This window comes from Falco cherrug, chromosome 6 (genome assembly GCF_023634085.1).
Source record: "Falco cherrug isolate bFalChe1 chromosome 6, bFalChe1.pri, whole genome shotgun sequence".
NCBI lineage: Eukaryota > Metazoa > Chordata > Aves > Falconiformes > Falconidae > Falco > Falco cherrug.
Genome location: NC_073702.1, coordinates 27,394,836 through 27,420,423, shown reverse-complemented (window position 1 = coordinate 27,420,423; position 25,588 = coordinate 27,394,836). Strand labels below are relative to the sequence as shown.

The 25,588-nt window shown below is 41.1% G+C and overlaps 2 long non-coding RNA genes across 3 annotated transcripts in view; both read left to right on the top strand.

Moving 5' to 3' along the window:
• The window catches only part of LOC114015150 (uncharacterized), a 73,964-nt gene extending 56,429 nt beyond the window's left edge, over positions 1-17,535 (top strand). The window contains exon 6 of the long non-coding RNA XR_008732966.1: positions 17,453-17,535. This is a non-coding gene — a long non-coding RNA (uncharacterized LOC114015150). The remainder of the gene's footprint in view (positions 1-17,452) is intronic.
• Positions 17,536-19,299: 1,764 nt separating this feature from the next.
• LOC114015158 (uncharacterized) overlaps positions 19,300-25,588 on the top strand; it is a 46,822-nt gene continuing 40,533 nt past the window's right edge. For both annotated transcript variants that reach the window (XR_008732992.1, XR_003558923.2), the window contains exons 1-2: positions 19,300-19,359; positions 21,210-21,335. This is a non-coding gene — a long non-coding RNA (uncharacterized LOC114015158). The remainder of the gene's footprint in view (positions 19,360-21,209; positions 21,336-25,588) is intronic.

The window sequence follows — 25,588 nt, the reverse complement described above, 5'->3', positions numbered from 1 at the left end:
TCTCTGCATTTAGGAAGAAAGGGACACCATTTGGCAGCATGGGGTGCCACTGCGTTGGTTCCAGCTAACGATCATTGTGTGAATTGAGCTGTAAGGAGAGCTGCCCATTGACCAGCATTGATTGCTCTCATGGACAGGTGCTAATGTTCAGAGGGCAGATCACAGCTGCTTGCACAGGGTTCCCATTATCCTTTGCTGGGTATTGATTCTCCCTGTGGGATGTTTCTTCCTAGCTGTGTTAATTTTCAGACCACATATTTGCATTGGTCTGTGCTGAGAGGGACAGGCAGAGGTGCCTTGGCTATGCCTCACCCCCTTCCTTTTCACATACCCCCACCCGCCACCCCCCTTGAGTCTTTAGAGATCATGTCTGTTGGGATCCAAGTTTCCTCTAATTATGGCGCACATTAAGGGATAGGCTCTATGAAGAATATCATTACTACTCCTGTAATTGTTTCAGGTGCACTCAAAAATTAATCAGAAAGTACACAATGGGGTTTTTGTTTTGCTGTAGGTTTTATTCTGAATCCTTTCTAAGCCTGAAGACTTTCTGCCTGTGTGTAGAGTTCACACAAGTATGACATGGAAAGGATTGGAAAGTAGTACATGAGGTTGCCAGGGCAGGGACTGTTGTGTCCCTTTGGTACTATTTTGGCGCTGCACACAATTGATTAACTGATGGACCTCAGTTGCCATCAAACCAGAGTGGCAGAATAATACATTCATTTTGCATTGGTATAAATATCTTTCAGGGTCGAATGGATGTGTGGATTTGTCTATTGATAGGTGTCTGTACAGTGCCTAGAGCTGTGTTGGGATCTTGCGAAGTCTTGGTACTACATAAAGCTGTTTATAAGAGTAGTGTCTTAGCTGTCTACTGTAGTACGTCAAAGAAGCCTAAACCAGAATTTTTTTCAGACAAGGGAGTAATAGCGGATGACAGCAAAAATATTCAGCAACTGAGGCTTTTGTTTGTTTTGGCAACTATAATCACCTCAGTGCAAATACTGCCTCCACATATGAAAAAAATGTTACTAATTTTGTCTCTGTAACATGGAAATGGAACAACTGATATAGGTTCTCTGAACAAAGTATACCTTTACACTGATAAACAGACCCCAGTTTCCAACCTTTCCTTAAGGCATCTTTGTTCTTGAGGTCTGTGTCGAAAGAAGAGGGTACATCTGAACCCCATTAGCCCTAGGGCTGAAACAGTTAGGTTGTGGTGTTTCTGTAATCAATAACAACCAAAAGATGTATGTAATTATCTCCAGCTCGCCAGTTTAAATGACCAGGTAGTCATTTATTGCTGAATATCTTTCAACATGGGACCAACACTTGGATTAAATCCTCTGGAACCATATCCCAACATTTGTGATTTCCTTGTGGAGTGAGCAAACATAGCATGATAATAAAAATAACTCTTTTTCAAACTTCAGGGTACCAAATTTGTTACCTCACCTGCAAGTATGAAGCCCCAAAGATCACATTCTAACACCAGGAGTTTTCTTGTTTTTCTAGAACATGTTTCTTATAGTGTATGTGCATGGCTTTGGAATGCTGGTCTACAGGCATGAATGTTGGAGTGTCCTTTTTAACCCTGGTGTGTTCACAGTGCACATGGCAAAAATGAAGCCTGGGTGGGTGGATTAAAAAAGGATGTGAAAATACAGAAAACAACGTATATTTGGAAAAAAAACAGGTAGGGGATTTTGCAGCATCTGAATAGGAGGCAGATGATGTGTTCCTCTCTCCATTTTTCCACTGCTGAAGTTGCTTTACCTTTAATGCACAAGGGTTTCTGCTCATCTTGACTTTCCCAGGACTGCAATCACTTCTGTGGTTGCTGGAGTGAGTAGCTTGTGCTGCAGTGCATGCAGGATTGAAAGAGACTGTTTAATCCTCAGTTGCAGCACATCAGCTCATTTAAGCAGCTGTAGTGATGCAAGTGTGGACAAGGGTACAAGTCATCTCATTAACTGATAACTGCTGTTTGCTGTTGGAGAGTGCAGACTTAAGCTACTCCTGAAATGAAAAAAGCCAGCTGTTTAAGATCAGCTGGGACATCAAATTAAAAAAGTAAAATAATAAAAAAACCTCACTAGAAAATCCTAGCCCAACAGAGAGCCCGAGTCTGCTCTTGCTTAAGCTTGGATAACTCAAGAGAAATGAAACAGAAATTAGTGCAGTGAAGCCAGTATAAAAGCAGTAAAAACAAGATCAGAGTCTGTGCCCAAGAGGGAAAGCATATGTGAATTTTGTAGGAAGAAGGGGAGTGGGAAGAGAAACATTGGTAGGGAATAGACGAAGACCAGGAATATTTATTAGCAGCTTATGGCAATGCTCTTCCGCCCTCCTAGGATCAGGAATGTGAAATTTTTTTCCATTATTTGTCATACTTTGAACAGTTGTTTCCCAGTCTGTTCAAAAGGAAACATCCCAGTTTTGCCCAGGAAAACATCCCCGTTTTCTTTACTGGGTTTCTTTCTGGGTCTAATTCTTCCCTACATGAGAAGGGTACAGACCTGGTGCTGCTCATTTGGACCTGCAGCACTGTATTGACGTAAAGGAAGCAAAAGGAGAGAAACCTAGGCTCTGTGGCTGGAAGGGAAACTCATGAGTTAAAAAAGAATTATTGTTGGGGGGGGGATTAGAAATGCAAAAAATAAATTAAAGAGTTGAGACTTAAAAGAGGCAGGTGAAGCTGAGAGACAGAGCTTTATTGAAGGGGGTGGTGAGATAGTGTGCTGTGTAAGACAGGAGTTAGCTGAAAGAGAAGAAAATAATTAAATTCAAATAGAAGGCTAATTAAAAAATAAGAGGGAGAAAAGAATATATTAAAAATGAAAAAAAAGGAAATAGAAGGGAATATGAAATAAGAAAAATGTAAGTACTGAGAGGTAAGAGATGAAAAATATCTTTATCTGAAGCAATTGTACAAAATTAAAAGGAGCAGCAATTTTATAAAAGTCTTTACCTTTGGATTGACAGCTACCCTAAAAGATCTCCAAGAAAAGCAATTCAATTCAAATTTGACTACAGTTAATTAAGACACCAACGTAGATTACTGATTTGGGCAGCAATTCAATGTAGTTGTAGTGGAGTTGTCAATCAGTACAATTGCAATCCAAATTAGATACCAACAAAAAAAAAAAAAAAAAAAAAAGGGAAAAACCCTAAAGAGCTTGATCTTGCTTCTGCTAAAGTCATTAACAAAACTCCCATTGACTCAACGGGACAGGAAGAAACCATCCTAGAAAAAAGCCCATTATTGGAAAAGAGAGCAAAGAACAGAGGTTAAAGTCAAAGAGGTTATTTGGGCTGCAAGCCATGATGTGAAGATGAAAAGTGAGAGCTTTCTTCATACTAGGCCCTTGCTGGTTCCTGGTCCATTCTGCCAGGTCAAGTGGAAAGCTTAGGATGGGGCTGTATTTTCATAGAATTATAAAATAACCTGAATTGGAAGGGACCCAGAAGGATTGTTGAGTCCAAGTCTTGACGCCACACAGGGCAACCTAGAAGTTAGATCAGGTTTGTAAGATTATTGTCCAAATGCTGCTTGAACATCCAACAGGTTTGGAGCCATGACCAGTTCCCTGGGGAGCTTGTTTCAGTGTTTGATCACCCTTTCAGGGAAAAACTTTTTCCTAAAATCCAATCTGAACTTCCCCTGAGGCTGCTTTAAGCCATTCCCTTGTGTCCTAGCACGGGACATCAGGCAGAAGAGATCAGCACCTCCCTCTCTGCTCCCACTCTTGAGGAGGTTGTAGACAGTGTAGAGGTCACTCCTCTGGTCTTCTCTAAGCTGAGTATCCTCAGCCACCTCTTACAAGTCGTGCCCTATTGTCCTTTCACCATCTTTGTTGCCCTCCTTTGGGCACATTCTAAAATGTTTATATCCTTCTTATATCGTGGAGCCAGAACTGCACACAGTACTCGAGGTGAGGCTGCACCAATGCCGAGTATAGTGGGACAATCACTTCTTTCAGCCAGCTAGCTATACGGCGCTTAATGCACCCCAAATGTACAGCTGGCCCTTTTGGCTGACATTGTTGACTCAGAATTAGTTTATCATCAACAAAAACCCTCCAATCCCCTCTGCAGGGCTGCACTCCAGTCTCCTGTTCCCCAATCTATATGTACGTCGATTTCTCTCTTCTCTTTAAGGCAACCAGCACGGGTAGGGTAGGGAAGGAAAATGTGCCTTCTTCCCTTGGTTTGGCACACACAGGAAAGAGGCTTGACAATACTTCAGAGGAGCGATGCTGAGCACAATACTTCCTGAAGCTACTTCAGGGATGGTGCAGCTTACTCACCACCCATTATCTCAAGCTTTTCCTGAAAATGCAGTTGAATCCCTGAACATTAAAGGGACAAAGTCTTGCAAGACCTTGAGTATGCAAGTTATTATCCATGGACTAAAATGGAAATAATCACCTATAAAGCATGTCATATACTGAACGCTTCTATTGGTTGCAGCTGTAATGGGTCGGGAAAGCAACCTCTATCTGGGATGCTGCTCAGGTCTCAGGCCACTGGAGGAATTTGCTGTGTTCAGATCTTATCTTCTGTGCGCGCATCAGTTCCACTCCAGGGAATTAAATAGCTCTTTTTCTTCTTCACAAAGGTGTTGTGTGAGAATGGACCTGTGACAAAGATAAAATGATAAATGAATCCATTCCGGCCCATGGCACAGCCACAAGTAACGTAAAGGTCTGTGAGTGTCTTTCAGACAAATCTTGTTCTTGTGCAGATGGATATAACATGGGCTGTGCCTCAAAACTGTTAGTCACCTGTTGGTCACCAGGTGCAGAGCTTTGGCCTTTGGCCCCTGCTAGCCAGGGGAGGCAGTGCGTGCTGGATGGCTTAGGTACAGGGGTGCGGGAGAGGGCAGGCGGATCAGGGGGAGTGTAGTGTACAGGCGGAATTCAGGATGGTATATAGCCCAATGAGTTTAACAGCCTTGCTTAATGACATCGTTACCATACTACACAAACTCCCATTGAAATTAATGGTATTTCACATAATAAAGAATGGTGCGAATACTCAGTTATGTAGGACATTAATGTGCCTTTAAGAAGTCATAAAAACAGAAAATCAATTTCTTCTCTGTAGCTATATTTGAAGTGGGGGCTCATAATAGAAGTGCCAGCACACCTAAGCATGGAAGTCCTCAGCTTCTGAGGTTTGTGCTCATTTGTTCCCTGTCACTTTAATCCTATTAGAGGTTTTAAAATAAGAATTCTTTCCTCACTGTTTTCTTTTTTTTTTTTTTTGCCTGTCAAACGTAGTTTCCCCTTGGGTTTCTCCAGTGCAACACAGGACAACATAAATCTATGTTTATTGTTTTCCTATGTATACGCCTGGCTCACAAGTAAAACTAGCAATGAAGTATTTTTTGCTGTTGACAGAACTGAAAAAAAAAAGACAAAATGAAACATTTGTACTCATCCAAAACAACATTTGTTTTCATTCCCTCCACTAAACAAAACACCAACTCTTTAGACTTCCCAAATTTAAACATGTTTTCCTAGAAATCACTATTGGCAAGTATGTGAACATGCTGTTTTATGTTGTAAGTATTCAGGAGGGCATGGATATATTTATTAATACCTTCTCAGAGAGCTCTGTTCAGGTTTTTGGAACTCTTTTGCTCCTTGCTTACTAGCACAAGAAAATCATGATAAATCCTATATACATTTCTTTGCCTTTTCCTTATTCCTCTGGTACATCATTTAGGCTGGAAGCAGGTCCTCTGGCATCCTTTAAGATATTTCTCTTGCTGCTTTGTGAATAAGGCAGTGTTTCCACATCTTGAGCTGATCCATGAGCTAAGTCAGATCCTCCCCACTGCATGAAAGTACAGGGTTCGTTGTCCTGTCTCTCGTGACCCTTCTCCCTCACGGCTTTTGTGTGTGTCTCTCAAATCCTCGGGATTTTTCTATTCCTCATTCCTCTTGGCAGGCAGGCAAGGTTCATCAGTCAATTGCTTGAGCCAAAGTTGGTCAAATCATAGTAGTTAAGATTAGCAGTTCCTCAGGGTTCCTCATCTTGAAAGAACAGCTGAGGTGAATTCACAGAAACATTTCACAGCCCAACACTTTTCCTTGTAACTCCATCAGTGACCAGAATTTGTCAGGTGTACTGGGGCAGGTTCACCAGCTCATCACAGGAGGCACCACTGCAACATTGCTGGTCACTTCCTCTGTGCAAGTTTTTCTTCATGGAAGACTGAGAACTACAGTGCCTATCAGGAGACAAGCTGATGTCGGAAGAAATGGGGACCTGCAGAAGTATCAGATGATAGATGCAATGAACTATATGCAGATACAACTAAATATATGAATATTGCATGCTGGGAAGCTGGCATCACGTCGTTCCTGAGACAGGGCACTGATCTGTGATGCGAGTCACTGGTCCCAGGGAGCTGGACCATCGCATGAGTCTGTCCTATGGCCTTATGAGGCGGTTCATTCTGGACAGTCACACGTGGAAAAGAAACAGTAGGATCTAAAGGAAAGAACACAAGAATTGCAGAAGGTACAGCTAAGTGCCCAGAAATGCTCCCAGCAGAGTAGGTAGTGATCCACTGGGCTTTAAGTCCAGTGCTGTAGTGCAGGGCTGTTGTATCACTCTCAGTTCCATAATCATCACCCTACATAACCCACATTTGTAGGAAATCAGAGGCAGAGGCAGGAAGCGTGTTAAAACAGGGAGAGAAAACAGACTGTGGGGAACCGAGTGGAAGGGTCTAAATGCAGGAACTGAAACAGTCAATGGAGGCTGAAAAACTGCTGAGGGGAGAAGCATCTAGGTTAAATTTCCCTTGCACGACTTACATATATATGTACATGATGTGCACTGTCGCTATGGCACAGGTTTTTTTGTGGGTGAGTTTTTTTTTTTTTAATATTATGAATAATCTGAAGCATATATTTTTTAAGATATGGTTTTCCCCCCCTGTGCTTTGCTGAGTAGGAGGCAGTGCTCTGCAACTGCTCCCCAAGTGACCAGGAGACTGGTAAGGATTACTGGATATCCCCAAGGAATTTGGGAAATGTCATGCATCTAGGACCTCACTAAGGGTCTGGGGAAACGTGCTTGCATTCCAGTTCTGATAGCAAGATTATGTAGCCTCCTTCAAAGTATATCTTCTCCAATCAGTCTCTTCCAGAGCTCTGCCCACAGCTCAAATCATAATCATGCAACTAAAGAAAGAAAATCTTATTCTCCAGGGAAAAATTGGCAGTGGTGAGAACTGGACTGTGGTTGGTTTTAAATGAAACTGAGTTCTGGTAAATGGGGACATGAAACTTCCTGTATCCATCTAGGAAGTATAAACTCTTCTTCTGCTGGAACATATTGATGCTCAGGTTTTTTAGCATCTATGACACATTAGACATCGGAGTCTGAGTTGAACCATGTCAGGGAAATGCAGAAGGCAACTGAGTTTTCCACTATTTATCACTGAAATGCAAGACAAAGTTCACTTTGATCAACACCTTTGATTTTAATTAAATTTTGCATCTTTGTTCATTTAATTGTTTCACATATAAAGCTAACTATAGGTTAATCTGGGGTTTCTCAGTTTTCTTCTGTGTTTTTCTTCTGGGATTCAATCACAATTACTCTTTTATGAGCAAAACACTGCTAATTCGGATACTTGGGCTTAGATCAGTCACAAGATCTCTGTTTTGCTTCCTTTTTCTTTTCCCTTCAGATCCCAAACAAGACTTACATATTTTCTTTCACTGAGTATGTTACCTACTCCTTAAGTAAATGTAATAGCCTGCTCTTCCTGAATTCACTGAAAATTTTTAAAAATTGTCAAGTGCATCAGGTCTTGGACTTGATAGAGGTAAGCTAACCTGGTTGGTTTCCTCCTCAATGGCACCTGGTGCTTTCAGAAACCAAATGAACTATTGTTTAAAAGCCACTTGCTTTCATGCCTCTGAGTGAGTTTCAGCTCCGTGGGAAATCTTAGCTTTGCTGGTCTTCTTTCAAGTTATTTTGATTTCTTATTACCCCCGTTGCCTTGCAGTAGTCAGTAAGAGCATTGGGCCTGGAGGGCTTTAAACAAACTTTATTCAGGCACAGGATAGTAAGTCCTTCTGGTTTACAGAACACAAACCCCAAAGATATCCTTTTGCTCGAGTTTCTGGTGTCTGGAGTAAAAGTACAAAGTTCTCAGCACATTTGATCTTGTAAGAATAAGAAAATTATCCTGCTCATAAGGCTGGAAAAGGTTGGGAAGTCAAGAAAACTCTGCACTCAGTAAAGGAAATGATAATAATCTGCCTGAACTGTAGCCCTGTAGTGTTAGTTGGGAGTTCACGCTCAGCTCCCAGCTCCCAGCTAGCCCACATAGTTCACCTAGAGCTATGAGGAATGGCAGCAGTGCTGGCTTTTAAAAAGAAAAAAAAATGCTGGTAGGCTGAAGGCTCAAAAATGTACAAGAGTTCTTCGAATCCTTTTAAACCAAGCTGTAATCATGATAACACCATTCATCATAGCAGCACAACACACACACACCCCGCCCCTCGCCAAACCAGCCCCTTTAAACACAACTCTTCCTGCTGCATAAAGTCATTGAATGAAAGATTTTATTACTGCTGTCTGTACTATTTTTCCAGGGCGCTACCATAATAGAAATCAACACAGAGAAATCGGTAATAATCACACATGTTTCATATTGGTTCCCATGTGGAAAACATTTCAAAGGTGTCAGTGCCTGGAAAACCTGACGGTTTCATTGAATACCAGAATGAAACTCCAAGGCAAACCCTGAGGAGAGATTAACACTTGGAAGTATAAAATTCAGGTAGTAATGAGAAGCCAGGTGTTCACTGTCAAGGATTCCAAGTTTCCCTAATTATGGGCGAGTATCTAACTTTAACTGCCTCTCTCAGGTGAGCCAGTAATCCTTTGTTGACAAAGATTTATAAAGAGAAAAAAATAACAATAGGAAAAGCAAAAGAAATATGCCTCTGTTTGCTGTATGGAGAAAATATTACACAGGCAGACCTATTTCTAACTAAATTAAGACGAGAGAGGGAGTTGGAAGTCATGTTGCACCCACAGTGATCATTCTGCAAATTGCAATATGGATCTAGAATTTCATGTTAATTACATTTTATTTGAAAAGTGCTGCACTACACAGTATTTTCCACAGCAGTGTAGGCTTGATTCTGCTCTCAATTAGGTAGGTGTAAAGTGGAGTATCTCCAGTGAAGCTAATGAAGTTAGAGTAGTTTAACACTGAAATGAGGAAGATTACAATAAGGCCCTAGAGCCTGCAATATTGCTACTGCAGTTAATGATCATTGCTGCAGAATGCTGTAGTCTGGTAATTATTTTGTTCATGCAGGTAGAAAGATATACAAAACTGGCATGGACTGTGCCTGTAAGAGAAATAGTCCAGAATTCTCCAACCTAATATTGTCTCTCCAAATTTCATGGTGTGTTCCTTTTTGTGTGTGTTGTGGATCTGTGCAAAAGGGAGTGTGTTTGGATTTTGAGGAGGCTGGTTTAGAAGACTGCATGGAAAGCTGAGCGAGAATCAAAGTAATAAAACTGCATCTTCTGTTCAATTTATCCTTTAGGCCGCTCTGATGTTAATTGCGATTGTGCGGAGAGCACGTTATTTTTGCTTCTTTGGGGGCTTTTTGTTACAAACTTTAAAATACGACAGTCAGTCCCAGTCAAAACCACATTCCAAATCTTGTCTCACCAGCTGCATGGCTATATGCCAACCAGGCTTGCCCAAACACCATGTCGGGGTATGTTTAGGGCCACAAGTTGGACCCAAATTCTTGCTCTTGGGATGCTGGGTGCAGCAAGCCCAGGTGAGACCTGGTGTTGGCAGCCCAGGACAACAGCGGATATCTGGAGTTTGGCTCTCCCTGGGCCATTGTGGACACAGGAGCTGCACCTGTGCTGGTAAGCTAACCTGGTTGGGATTTTTTGCAGAAGCAGTGGTATGTGGTTGTCCACACTTAAACTGCTAGCGGAGTCCCTGTAATGGATTTAACCAGCACGTTATCGCAGCTGTGGATGGATGGGAACTATCCCCAAAAAGCAGTTGGGATATGGCCATCCTGTTCTGGGGGGTCTTCAGTGAGTATGAATGCCGGCTAAGCCATGCCACTTGACTTCAAAGCCTAAAAAAGATCTCTAGTCTGCTCATGTTTGTATAGTTGTAGCATGATACAGATGCAGCGGTACAGCAGCCATGAGGCTGGAGCAGAGATACGTCACCACTATCCATCTTATTTTTTCCTTGAAGCCCTGTAGGTCCAAACTCAAGTATCAGCTTGGTAGCCCTGGGCTAACTCAGTGGCTACCACCATTGAGGAGCTAAACTGTCAAGGAGCTCAACTGTATGCTTTTGGGGCACAAGGGTATTCCACCTGGACAGGCTTGGATCCTCTGCCTGATGATTGCATCCATCTACCCATTGCCTGAGCAATGCTGAGCCACCAGCCCAAATGTTCTGCCTAGAGAGGCCCCAATGTCGAGGAGCACCAGGGTGCAAGGGAGCTGTAGGCAGCCTGGTGTGAGTTTAGGGTCTCAGGACATGGGCTTCTGCCTGTTTCTGGGACTGACCAGGTCAGGTACAAGCTTAGTGTATCCTTGGATTAAGTGATGTGAAGGAAATTATGGATTATGGCACCTAGCATTTTAATTCTACTTAATTCATACTTTGACATAGTCTAAGTGTATAGCGAATGCCAGCCCCTTTATTAGTATAGCTATCTGGTTTATATATATTGATATATATACACTAATATATTTATTAAAAGGGCCATTTTTTGTGAATGTATGTCTTAAAAAACTCCCATAACAGCCTGTTTTCTCCAGCCAGGTGACTCAAGCTGGACATCAATATTCGTAAAGAATTTTGAGCATCTGACAACATATCAGTGACAACAGAACAGATAAATTGAAAAGATATTATTAAAAGGTTACTATCATCAGATTAACTGTTTCCAGCAATGCTGCAGTCCAGGTATATGCAGATTTAATAATAACTCTAACATCAGCTACATTAGAAGAGGGGGTTTAAGGCAGGAGTGCAAAGGTCCCCACAGCTTAGCTGGGAGAGGGGAGGCTGTCTTTATGTGTCTTTTAGGCTCCTGGAGATTTCCCACCTTCTGGGATTTCCCACCTTCATACACTGGGGATGGCAAGTCCAGAAATTGTTCTGTAGCTGTGCTTTGATGGGCACACTTCTGTCATTCTGTGTTTGGAGATGTTGAATTGCTGCTGACTTGTTTGTCACAATATTACTCCTAATGCCTTTTAAAAATTCCTGTGTGTTGGCTGCTCTTGCTTATCCCTCAAGTGATGGTGCATTAGAAGGGAAGCATGGAAGGAGGTGGATTCAAACAACCTTTGCAATCAGCTCTGGTAGGAGGTAGGCGGGGACAGGGACAGTTTTAGGGCTTGCTCCTTTTCCTTTGCATTTCTCTGAATAGAAGTGTGCTTCACCTCTCCCCAAACAGAAAGACAACACAAAATCTCATCAGGCAAAGGGTTATAAATTTCTTTTCATTAGGCACTTGCCAAGTACCTTGCCGTTGTTTAACCAAGACATACCCTGAGCAACTGAATTATGAGTGCCCCCCCCCCCTAGAAAGGGAAGCCAGCTTTATACCTGGGACAAAATGCAGCTTGTCCTTAGGAAGGACATCACAGTTCAGCCTAGAAGCATGAGCTGGAAAAGGCATACTGCACATGTTCATCATGTAATCTATCTCCTAGGATGCACAACTTGAAAAGAGTTCGTATGTCACCGCAATATGTCCCCTTGTTTATCTTCCAGACAGACTTCATGTATCATGTTGATAAATTGGGCAATGCATAGGGCCAGTTCCCTCCTACTGAGGTGAGTGGGAGCCGCATGGTGCCTGATACCAAAGCTAGGGAATTATTCAGATTGACTAACATAGCTGAGTGCATGCCAGGCTTGTTTTATTTTCCTTGTCAGATCTCTTGGGGAGTTACAGAGCTGAGGGGTGATTTGGTTTCAGAAGCAGACTAGAGGATGGTAGCACCACTTGCTTAGCAGCACCCCATGCGGCAACACAATTCAGGACCTGCAAAATGGGTGCAGCCCAGCTGCAGGTGCAAGGGGCTCAGAGTCCAGGGAAAACAAAATCCCCCTTGCTCTTCTGGAGCTGTTGCTCAGGGTTTATCCTTTTTAGTATTTGTCCTGGAGGGTTGCTTAAGGCATTACTCTAACATAAACAATTATTAATAATGATTCAGCAGCTATGTTACTCTGTGTAAAAGAAAACAAAACCAAATAAGGCTAATCTTTTGCAATACTAGCAGTTTCCTATAGGGACTGGTATATATCTTCCAGCCATAAAATAATTAAATCTCACTGCTTTTCAGTGGTGAAGGAGCTTGAATACACACAGAGGCTTTGATCCTCACATGTCTGATATCTTTGGGGATCTGGGTCCAAATATTAGGATAATATTTTACAAAAATGGCTTTTGATTTTTTTTTTGTTTGAATACTAAAACAAAATAATATCAAAGCCTGTTCAGTGTCAGTGCAGTGAACAACGCTCATAAACCTGGACTCTGCTGCATTTGTTCATCACATTTGTGGAGTGAAACAGTGACCATTTTCTTCCTCTGGGATATGAAGCTTACGACTGAGCAGTGTGTCCAAGCAGCTGCTGACCAGCACCTATCTCTCTGTGGAGCCCATCTGCAGACCGTGCTGTATCCGTGTCTGCTGTCTCTTAGGGGGCTCACATGGAAAAGACCTCATGTGCAGTTTCCTGCTGGGGTTTCTCCCCCAGCACTTGATGTTTGCCCCAGGAGCATTCTTTTGTAGTAATGCAGGCACAGTATTGCCGTGGGTGACAAATGAACTATTTGCTCCTTCCCTGATGGATATCGCGCTGTAATGTATAGAGCTGTTCAATTATAGCAGACACTGCTCATCAGTAGGTTCACCAAGATGGTCCAGGGAAGCATTCCACTTCTGCGCTTGGGAATAGGAGGGAAAGTTAAGTCTGGATGGATAGTGGGGGAGGGTTATAGGAGATGTAGGGTTGTGTGGCTGTGTCTTTTTTACCCTTGACAGTGTTCTGCTACCACAGACATACCTCTAACTCTAAAAAATTTCCTAGTGTAGCTGTCTGGCCAACAAAGGCTTTTCATTTTGCTTCTGTCAGAAAACAAGAAGGAGTTAACCCAAGTGCTGTCATCATCATAAATACAGCTTGGAGAGTGAGGCAGCTAAGTCACTAATCCGTTCTGAATTCAGTCTGGTGATGCAGAGAGGAGAGAGTGTGTGTCCAAGAAGAAAAATATTGTGTATATCAAAACACACATGAAGAAAATTAGCTTGAGAATGGGAGATGCTGAACATAAAGAGAGGAAAGCAAGAGAATAGAACCCAAGATAATAAAAATAAAAAGCCACAGCCAGACTCAGATGCTCTCTCTGCCATTAGAGATGACTGAACCAACATGCATTGCCTCACTGGAAAAGTATGCAGGCAGGTGTGACTCAGGATCAGTCCAAATGTGGCCTGTTGTTCTATCTAAGGTGAACATTAAAATATAGAAATGAATAACTGTATTTTGTACCTGAATTAGTAATTGTAAGGGACTGATTCCAACATGCCTTAGGGATTTAGCCATGGAAATCCCACTGACCTTCAGTAGTGCTTATGCACCTACATTCCTTAGGCGCTTTAGAAAATCTGTGTGTATGTACTGGGCTCAAGGGAAAAGTCCACTGCTATTATTATAATGTGACTCTGATTTTAAGATGTTGTAATGTACTCAAATTTATACAAATTTACCAAAGAAGTATTTTTCAGGTTGAGTTTGTTACCATCAAAGCATAAATTTCAAATGGGCGTGAATTACTGAGACTTAACATTGTACTTTGAATTATGCCTTTTTATATTTACATGAGAGTGTGCTTTCTGAGTCACACCTGGGTTTTGTGCTGTTTACAAACTGCTCTAAAAAGCTGAGCTGAGAATATTTGCAGTCAGTTCAGTATGTCAAACAGAGGAATAGAATTTAGCTCTATTCTTAAACCATGATTATTTATGTAGCAGGCATGTTGGCCAACAAAAAGAATGAAAGCTGACGGGCATGAAAATAACCAGTCTGCTCGTACATGAGTCTTGCTTACAGTGGTCCCAGCAGGAGCTTGAAGAAGACTGTGTAAATTGTGAAACAAATGCATAGTTAACGCATGCCAGAGATGACCATTTGTGGGCCTACTTAACGCTACAAATCCCACATGGTGGTGAGGCTGTGAAAGGACAGAAAGAGCTCAGGATGCTACAGGAGTGTGTGTGTGTCTGTGCTCTGGGGACATAGGGCTGTTGACACTGAGTGTACCTTGGTGCATCAAGTTGCCAGTTTAACCTAAAAGTGTAGCATAAGTATAAAAAGACATGTAGCTGTTTGGAATATGCACACCCAAAGTTAAATTAAGGGAAGACTAAATTTAAAACAAATTACGGTTGTGAAATGAGGTAATCAGAAGTGGGAATGCATTGGTATTGCAACAGCCACATGCCTTATCTGATGCCTACAGGCATACATACCCACCGGTACCTGTACTGTGAGAACTATTACTTGATCACATGTAATGGTTTTCCATGAGATGCCTACCTTGTTTATCAAAAGGCATAGACAGAGATTTCTGGATGAGACATGATAAATACTTAGTTTTAGCCTTGTTTTCCTAAGAACTGAGTCTTCTGTTGTTTTCTGCTGGCCAGTCCTCTCTCCAATGACTTTAAGTCTATTGGACAACCTAATCTAAACTTGACATGGGGAAGGGGGGATAATGCGTGTCCTCAGAACCTCAGCATATTAGACATCAGAGAATCACTCAGAGTGAATCAGGTTCAGTTAATACTGCATTTCACAGTCTGTTTGGGTTTGTCACTCATAGCACTCCTCATATGCAGTCCCAGCAGCAGGCATACCCAGATAAGGAATTTTCACAGTGCCATGGACTTTCTTCTGGCAACTGCTACTCTATCAGCTGAGTACCTTGCAAACACAAAGTAAGCTTTACAGCTGTAAAGGGGAGGATAAATGTTATTATCTGCATGCTATGGAAGAGTATCTAAAAAAAGAGTATCTAAAAAACAGTGCCACCAGTTTTGGGTGCTTCAATGGACATTTGTGTAAAATGGGACACAGCTAGATTTTTCTGATGTGCCAAGCAGGGGTTGTTCTCAGACAGAGCTGAGACAAGTTAGAACCACTGACAGGACCATCCATCCTGTGGATTCAGGGATACACATCTTGCAGTGCTGCGCTTTTGCACTGCTGTGTTGTATCTCTGCTAGAACCACATGCTCTTTGGTGTGACTTGCCTCACTCCTTGTAAATCTACCTGACTCTACATAATGCAGCCTCAGCTGTGGCTAGAAACTGAAGAAATAGGGAATATATTATTGCATTTTCAACACAGAGTGAAAATTGTGGAAAGGTGAGAGTCTTGGCACTGAGAGCGTGAAGAACAGCTTACTCAATAGCAAGCTATTATGAAAAGCAGTTTGTCTGCTGTCAGTATCTTGAAGTGTCTCTTGCTCTCCCTCCATTCACCTTTCCGAAACTCACATTCCTGAAGCCCTGCAAACTCCTCATCTTCCAAGATCCACCTCACAATGTCAAGGCAGGCTGATGGAGTAAAGCAGAACTTTATCTTTTGGCACCTTTTTTTCTTATATCTTCCTTTCTTTTTCTTTCTCTTTCCTTTTTTTTTTTTTTTTTCTCTTTCTTTTTCCTTTTCCCCATGGGAAGGACTCTTTGCAGCAAATATTTATCAGGCCTCTCTAATGGGCCTTTCAAAAGGGGAAAGGAAAAAGGAATAAACCAGACAAAGCGTGAAAACTTTTGCAAAGATGAAACCAGGAGGGCCTTTATTACAGTAAAAATGTGATAGAATGGACGAAAGGATCACTGTGGTTCATACCTTGCTAGTATGGCCATCTCCTTGATGTCAGAGGTTATTCATTTGTGGAAGATTGTATGGAATTGGGATAGAGAAAATTTTTCATATTTTGGCTACTTCTATTAAGCCTGTCAGCTCAAACTTACCAGGGTTTATGAAGTGATTTCTAATTGGTCTAATTCACTTACATATACCATAGGGTCATCTATAAAATCTACTAAAAGGTATATTATATATAAAATCTTGTTCTAAATAGGCAGTTGGAAGCTGCAGTATGAAGCTTATCTGCCCTGTTTCTTATACAGGAAACCTTCTGGTACATGATTCTTTTAATTGCCTATATAGCATTCTGTCCCATACAGACTCAAATGAGCAACCTTGTAAGAAGTATAACTGTATAAAGTAGAAAAAAGGAGAAAGAACACTGCAAATATTTTGCTAATATGATGATGAAACTGAAACTCCTCTTGCAAAGCTTACACTGAGCTATTTCAGGGTTTAGATATACATAACATTGTGCAGTCAAAATGAAGGTGCCTCATCCCATATTGCGCGTCTCTTGTTATAAATAAAATTTATCTGCGATATTTTATTTAATTTTGTAAAATTAATCCAAAAGCAAAACTGCATGATCTTGTATGGCAACATGACTTTGTATTCATGGCTGATTTTTTCCCCCTTAACACAGAAAAATAGTGTGGGTTGATGCAGTGTCCTAACACAATAGGGGCTAATGAATAGAGCTTGCTGCACTCAAGAGACTGCAGTTCAATTACTAGTGGTGCCAATCAAGTCAGAAATATTAACCATGGTAACAGCAGATTCGAGTTTTGTGGAATGAGGCAGTGGCTTCTTGGGGAAGATCGCCTCTTGGGAGGGAAGGGGATGCTCACAGCAAGAGCTGCAGAAGGTTGGAGACTGCTTCTTTGTGGCAAAGGAGAGCAATGCTCTGCTCATGCTACAGGGAACTTTGTACCGTTTGTGAATGTTTTCATTACAAGTGTGCCTGAAAGGTTGTAACTGGTAAGCACGACTAACTACGGGGCCCATGTTATGTGCATAACCTGTGGAGCTGTATTTCCTACATATAAGTGCACAATGTATTAGTTAATGACACGAAAGATACATTTCAGTGCAGGTTAGGTCCTAAGCAGGAGTAAAATGTTGCTGAAGTCAGTGTGGGCTGAATTACACCAGTCGAAGCTGTAGCCTTTTATGAGGATTTTCTTAATATAGTGCATTTGTTCTGCTGGCTGATGATCAGAGTGAGGATCCCTTGATTTGATACAATGGCAGTGTTATGTATTAGCAGCATGAACAGGAAGCAGCTGGCGTCCTGTTCAGAAAACAATCTCAGTTTTTATTCCAGAGAACAATATTGAAAAAACAGTGTGTGTGTGAGGGGCCTAATCCTTAAAAATGTGGGAGTTTGGATACTGTCCCTTTTCATTGACTAGTCACTTCTGGACTAAATCTAGATTTGTCTCTTTTCACAGAAAGCTGTTCTGATGTCGGTTCTTTGGAATACAGAGAAAACCAGCTAGAGCCCCAAAATGGCTATTTTGCACCTGCCTGCTGCCTCTCCTCCTCTTCCAGCTGGTGAGTATGCTCAGTTGTGGAGTGCTTTTCCCTTTCTCTTATTCATGAAGAGATGGCACATCTTTTTGGTCAGCATCACTGAAATATTTCCTATTCTTTGTCTTGGATGCCATTAAAAAAGCCAGCTGTTAGGGATGGTTACTATGTTGTGGGAGCTTAGCTCTGTCGTTAACTCAAACTTCTGTGAAAATATAGGATGGGTTTCTTAATAACTGAAGAGTACTAGCAGCCTGTAAGTTAATTTGAATGTGTCTGCAGAGCTGATGAAAATAATTTGTATGTAATACCTCTTTCTGAGGACTGTGGGATGTGCAGTAACTATCATGATGTCTCTGTAGGGCAAACAGGTGTAGCGCTCAGACAGGGCGGGTGAATCATAGAGGTTCCTCTTGTATAGTTCAGGCATCAGAAATGTAGTCATCCCAGTCTTCTCACCCTAGGGCCCTCTTATAGTCAGACACCATGCAATCTGGGCGGATGTTTCACCTCAGCCATTTCAAAACCTGTCCCAGACTGAGAGGAAGAAAGGTCTCCACTGCCCAGAAATGGAGCTTGGGTACACTTTGTCAACACATGTTTGGACCCTAAAGCCAGCGTACATGGACTGACTTGAACACGTCCTGACTAGTTAGGAAAACTAGCCACAAATGAAGTGAGGGCAGGCAAGGCCATCTAGTAACTGAGGCTGTGTCCTGGCTGCCAGGAGGTTGAATTTTAGTTGCACTTTTAACACTATGGTCTATTTGATCTGAGACAGGGTCACTTTCCATCATTACCTCCTTTTTACCCCTCTTCCTCCTCCTATGCTTTGTCTGTCTTCAGTATTGGAACATTTATTCAGTGTGGGAGACAGTCCCCCTTTTCTCCTAATGAAGACTGAATCCTGATGTCTTACTCATAGTAGAAAATGTGAGCCATCTGGTTAAGATACCCTGGTAAGACTGCTCTTAAGCCATTTCTGTTTCAGTTGCATAAGTGACTTAATCAGTGGAGGAGGTTGAGAAGCCACGTGTCATGTTTCTTAGAGCGATGCCCTAACCAGTGGGCTAAACTGTAATTTACTCACTGGACTGACGAATAACCAATTATTGTGAAAGACCACCAGAAACAGGTTGAGGAAGCTAGTGCTTAGGTTGATTGACAGTCTGTTGTTAAGACATGTGCTTAAAAAATGCAAGAACCACATTCAGGTCATGTTATGACTGATTCAGAACGGTCCCTGAAGCCAAGGTCACCTACAGGCTCAGCAGCCATTAGGCTACTGGGCTATTTTCTTGTCAACTCAAGGAATGTTAAAATAGTGGTAAAGAGTGGCTGAATACTCTGAATGCCTAGTTCAATGTCTAGGGCATTCTCTTTAGAGAAAAGTGGTTTGCGTTTGAATTGTGTTTAGTGAAGGGCAAAACTGAACCAGGCTCATGTAACTGGGCAGAGTTCTAATTCCTGGAAGAGAGTATGAAAACAGAGTGATAGATAACTGTAGAGGAATGAACCTGGGTTAATTAGCATTGATAATGTACAACCGTGGGCTGGCTTCAGGGGCGGTGGGTTGGCTGATGTAGGTAAGGTGCAGCTGTGGTTGGTTCTGGTAAGGGGTTGAGAGCCAATGAAGGGAGGGCAGCAGAGGAAGAAGGAGAGGGAGGAAAAAGGAAGAGAAGAGAGAGTGGGCCCTGGATGAGGTGAGATGAGGAGAAGGCAGCAGAGGAAGAAGGAGAGGGAGGAAAAAGGAAGAGAAGAGAGAGTGGGCCCTGGATGAGGTGAGATGAGGAGAAGGCAGCAGAGGGACTGTATGAAGATTATGCTGGTATGAGATGGTAAAAGACCTTGTTACAGCTTGATAGTTTGGAGGGTGCTGTGACAGATAACAGCATTATCAGTATCCAGCTCTTAAACCCTTAGTCCGCTTGTTTGGTGCAAATCCAGAAATAATTCTGGGATTACTGAAATTATACATTCTGGCAAATGCTGCATGTTGTTTCACCTGATCTTTATTTGTCATGTAATCAGCCCACAGCACCTATTGACTTGAAATAAATGACTGATTGCATAGGCAATGTGTGAAAATACAGGAAACAAAATTGGAAACTATGCACCTGAAACTGCATCCTTGGCTCTGTTGGCTTCAGTGGAACATGCTGGATTATCCAAGATGTTAATTCCTTTACTTTCTACTTTTCTCCTTCTCTAATGAATCTTTATCAAATAGTATCAGCCATTTTGGCAGGCCTATAATCGCACTGTTCTCTACAGTAAATGTGGCTAATAATCTGTAAATGAAAAGGCACCATCTCCAAATTGTTCTTCTTTCTCTCCAAGAAATGCAGTTAAAATAACTTTTTTTGGAATCCTTCCCCCTCACCTGAGTGGAAGTGTAGGAAAGGGAATCTGTTTAATCTTCATTCTCATGCTTTCCTGATTCACCTGGCTGCTCTTGGTAATTTAAAGGAAAACAGTTCAATAAGGCAGAGGAAAATTACAACCTAAGTTTTATGCAACGTTTTAGGATAAATGAGGTTCCACTGTTATTATCCCTTACCATTGCCATGCCTCAGCTCCTGTCTGCCATATGAAGAAATGTGCTCTTTTACTTGCAAAGTATTTGTGGTAGAATATGGATTTAATAACAGGGTAAGTTTTATTTCTGACCTAATAACTAACGTTAGTTGAATGATATTCGGGCCAGATCTACTAATAACAGTATATCCTTTGTTTTTAACAATATTGAACTCTCTATAAAGAAAGAAAATATCTCCGTAACAAACAAAAAGTCCCAACAGGCCAACCAAACAAATAAAAATTGAGGGCCATGAGTCTAGTATAAGCCTCATAAATTATTCTGCATGGGTTTTTTCTTATTTAGAAAGGTTAAGACAATAGTTTCCCTTCCAAAAATGTTTGCCATCAAAGAATATGAGCTACTTAGTTATTTCCTTGTCTGAAACCACAACTCACGATGTCCAATATGATTTTGCTGGGCCTTTTAAATGATTGCAGATTATGAGCTATCGATAATGCGCACCCTTGTAATAGGCACAGACCCACTTCAGCTTTTTTTGCATGTCGATACGAGGTTTCTCACTGTGTTGTGTCTGAGTAGTCATTTACAGTAGAGTCATCTTAGGATGGCAGCAATGTGCTGTGCTTGGTGGAAATACGCAAGATGGTCCTGGGTATGGAGCCAAGTCATTCTTTCAACAGGTGAAAGTGAATTCTGTGGTACAAACGAAAAAGAACATGAACTTCACAGAGATTATAAACCATAAGCTCAGAAGCTGGTGGACTCTTGCCCTCAGCTGGCATAAAAAGGAAAGAAATTGTCTTGAAACCAGCATGAAGAGCTGAAATGAACTTGAGGCAGATTAGAAGAATGTGGAAATGGGAATTACCTTACTGCTGTGACAGTAATTTACCTGTGTTGTAGGTACCCTAGGAAAATAGGATGGCAGAGCCCCATGGGAAGCTGCACAAATTTAAGACGGCAAAGCAGGGTCTATTTGAGACAGGAGTGGGGCAAACTACAGGTTGCCTTTACCTTATCCCTCGGCTTTCACAGCTGAAATGCCTTGCCCCTCGCCTTAGCGTGCTTAGTGTTTTCTCATGTCTTTATCTGACCAGTTGCGGATGTGACATAGATTTATGTCCAGTCTACTGCAGAGGAACTGGGAACAGAAGAGGTGACATTGTAGCCAAGAGGAGGAAAACAGTACAGAAGACAAAGAGCGGCCAAGACGTATCAGGAATTTGAAAAAGAAGAAGATACCAAATTCTTCCATTACCATGGTAATCATCGTGTACATTAACACAAATTTCAACACCATAGTCTTTCCTATTTAATAGCTAAGATTGGAATATGGAATGGTAAAGAAGGTGATGAATTGGATAGTGGAGAGCAGATCCCAATAGAAAGAGTAAATGCAGAGATTTGTGTGCACATAGATCTTCCTCAAATAGACTATAACCTGGTTAGCAATGAGAAGATTCCTCAGTGCTATTATCCTGCTGAATATGAGGAGTTAGTTCAGGCTGTTATTTTGTTATGTGCCTGAATAGTTGTTGATCTTTCCAAAACAACAGAAACATGATCTAGTCCTCAGAATCACTCAGGAAGAGTGGTTTGAAGACTTGTGGAGGTGTCTAAATTCTAAGCTGTTGTAAATGGCAAGAGAATTATTCTATTTTTAGAAATGTGGCTGCCATTATTATTGTTTGTATAACAATCCTGCATTTTTTTCACAATTTGTACAGATGTGTTCAGTTTCAGTCGTTTGCCCTATCAGTTTTTCCGATACATGCTACATAATTTTTTTAAGATGCCTAAGTAGTGTTGATTAGTGGTGTGTGATGAATGGAAAAGGAAACTTTGCTTTAAAAGGAAGAACTCTGTATCTGTTCTATATGTGAAAGTAAAACATAGACTCTCCACTGTAAATTATATGTTGCTGTCTAGTTCCTGCTTCATGTTATGCTGAAGCACCACAGCCCAAACAACATTCAACATGTGCAATGGCCATAAGATATTGAAGTAGGAGAGTCATATATCAGTGTCAACATCAGTAACACCTAGTCAGTTAATCTCTAGGAGCTTCTGGTACAAGCCAGATTACTCTGGAAGTATGTGTGCAGTCTCTCTCTTTTAGCAGGAAGTTGATGTAAGCATGACCTTTCTGATGTGAAAACAGGGATTGTACTTTAAAAGCACTAGCAATGATGTTGGAATGCTTCAGCTCATTTGGTTTACTGAGTTTAAAGCGATGACTGTTGAAATGTTTAGCTCTGCCATCTCTTAGTGACTCTGCAAAGGAAGAGTAAACCATGATATGGTTTTCATGTCCTTCAGGGTGCAAGGATCTTGCTGTGAAGAGCAGCTGATCACTGATCTACTCAGACTGGAATATCAGAAGGTTAGGGGGACACTGGCATTAGCTTCTCAGTCAGTACAACAGAGCTGGTCTAGGGATGTAAATAGCTGCTAGGTGCACACGATTTGCAATTTATCATTTCCATTCAGAAAGGTCTTCTATAGTAGCAAGTACTATGAGAACAGCTATAGCTTGTAAATTTTGGTGGTGATGCAGCTGTAGGTTAACAGGTTGAAATATTTCTGCATTGTGCCTGTGAAACTGCAAAAGTGACACATGGTATGGATAAATAAAGAGAAAAGCCAAGCTTTGACAAACTGTATCCAGTAATGAAAGGTGGATAAGTTCCATTAAGAATTCTGCAGATTCATACAATTCACTTTGATTTGCTTTTCTTCCCACCAAGAAATCAAGTAATTTAGCAGAGGGTGGAATCACAAGATCTAGACAAATCACAGAAAAAAAAAAAAATGAGTGAAAGATGTACCTGTATGCATACTGCTGGACTAAAATTTATTTCATTAAATGAGGCAGGCTCAGAAGTTGAGAGAAGATGACAAGAAGGCACCTTCTCACTTCTACCTCTCCTAGGAAATTTCAATGTCTTGAAATAAATGGAGAAGCATCCCAGGACATATAAGCAGCCAGCTTGGTGCTCCCTAAACACAGAAAAATCTAATGTTGCTTCTCCTTAGATTAAGTTAGTGAAAAATAAAGCAATATGACGTGCTATTAGCTACATGGCTGCTTCCTCTGGCATAGCTGTTTCCAGGATGTAGATGATGATGAGCAAACATCACCAGTATAATAATAAATAATTCACTAGTTTTGTAGTCGCCAATGACTAGTGGTCAATCAATGAAGTCATGGGTGGTGGTCTGCAGATGAAATTTGGAACTATATTAAGAATTATTTTGAGTGTTACCTTCAAGTAGAAGTTAGATTAGAAGAGTGCAGAGTAATTTTGATTAATTTGAGTGACAACAATGATCCATTGACTTTAAATGTTTGGGAAGCAGCTGCTGAAAGGCTGTCCGCATGTAGAAAATGACTGAGGTAGTTAAGAGTTTGTGATGATTTGGGTTAAAAAGCTTATGAATGATGAGGAAATTGGAAGAAGGGAAGTCTCTGTATCAGAATTTCTGGTTGTGGAAGTAAAGCTAAAGAGAGTTAGAAATGTGGCAAACAAGGATGAAATCCACTGGTTGAGGGACTGAATACTACTACTAATAGTACTGTGTCATCTTGGAAAAATGATGTCACCTTTGGAATCCAGGCAATTAGTCAGCTTTTCTGGCACTGCGATATTATTTCAGTCTCATTACATTTTGGGAATGAGCTAGATTTATGGTGTCTGCATCCATTTTCTCGAATAACTAGCAGAATACTCAATATGTCACTTCGTTTTCTCCTTTTCTTTCTCAGAAATGTCAACATTTCCCTAGATAAAGTTGTTTATGCATGATGAAACTTGTTCAGTATTCTTCTATCTCTTTGTGCTTGAGACAGAAACCACTGTGAAGCTCTGCTGTGATAGTAGGTACATGTGTGGAGTTAGATAGTACTGGAAAACACCCACAATTACAGCTACCTGGGCTTCACACTTAAGAACAGAGACATCCACCAGGAAGGAAGAGATGGCACTGCAGAAAAAACCTCTCCAACTTTCTTGTCCTCTTTTCTAAAAAAAAAAATGGGTAGATGATAGAAATCATGTTGGCAAGCAGTTCCTTCAACAGCTTTATTAATAAGTGGTTTTTGTCCTTGTAACCATGAAGAAAGGTTAAACAACCAAGTCATTAGAGATGGAGGTTTTCACTACAGCAGTGAATAAGGATTGTGTGCCCCTTTCCTTCAGCCTTTTAAAACTATCAATAGCTTTCCTAATAAGAAGAAAAAATAAATTTAATGCATTCAGTGTTTGTGATAAGCCAAGTTTAAGTTTAAAATGAGGTATTCCTTGCAATCAGAGACAATAAAAAGGTATGTAGAACGGTAAAAGTACCACGCACACCACTTTAATATGGCTTTGTGAAAGAGATGTTTGCCTTGCGAAACACTTAACTATATTGACAGTGGAGCTGAGATGCCTTGCAATCAGGCATTATTTGATCAGGCAGTTCTTGTTGTACTGTACATAGCTACAGAGTTGCTTTAAATACAATAAATAAAAGTAAAATCTTACACAAGGCAGCACAGCTTAGTAATTGCTGTTTTGGAGCTCACGTCGCTGCAGTTATTTAGCTCAGCATTTCATCTCCAGCTGCAGCACAATTTTTGCCAAATATAGATAAATGAAGTTAAAGTTATTGGCAATGACTAGTTCTGTATCCCTGTTTTGAGTTCATAGATTTCATAGGAAAGGCCTTCCTTTATTTTTGTAGCAAGCAATTGTTTTGAACTCCGAACTTCTTCACGTTCCAGTACAGCAGTGTTTTCAGTTCTACTTTATCAGACAGATACTGGTAAACAGTGCGAATGAGCAGGTTCCCTGTTTGAGAAATATACCACATGAAATGTGAGGGAGGAACAAGCTCAGAAACTGAACCTCACTCAGCATATTTTAGTGCTTTAATGTAATCTTGATACTGAATTTGCAAACAGTTCCTTTCAGCATGCAATGGCTAACTTCACAGAGTGCCAATTTCATTCTTTCTATGTAGCATGAGGTGACCTAGCAGCATGGTCTGTTGCAAACCGCCCTCCTCACTACAAACTACATACAGATGACTTTCTGGTTCCTTCAGACCTTCTGCAGAGAACAACTCCTTCCATCCAAATTTAACAAGTGAGGCAATACAAATACACATATATGATGGATACGTACTATTGAACATGTTCTAAATAACTGTAGAAACTTTTATTATTAAATATTCTCAAGAACTGTAATTTTAGAAATATGCTATGTCTTCAGATTTGTTCAATTTTATTTCCTTCTCACTCGTGCAAACATATTACACTGTTACTTTTACAGCTATCTTGTGTTTATCTGTAAACAAGTAAGGGGGCTCAGGAAATGCTGGTGTTTCCCTCTGACCCACCTGGCTGCTTTTCCTTTGATCTATGATCCCTTCTGCTAAAAGGCAAGCAGAAATGACTACTCTCCAGAAAGCAAACTCACTCGTGGAGCTTTTATTTTGAATGGATATGCATGGCAAAACACGTCTTAAGAAC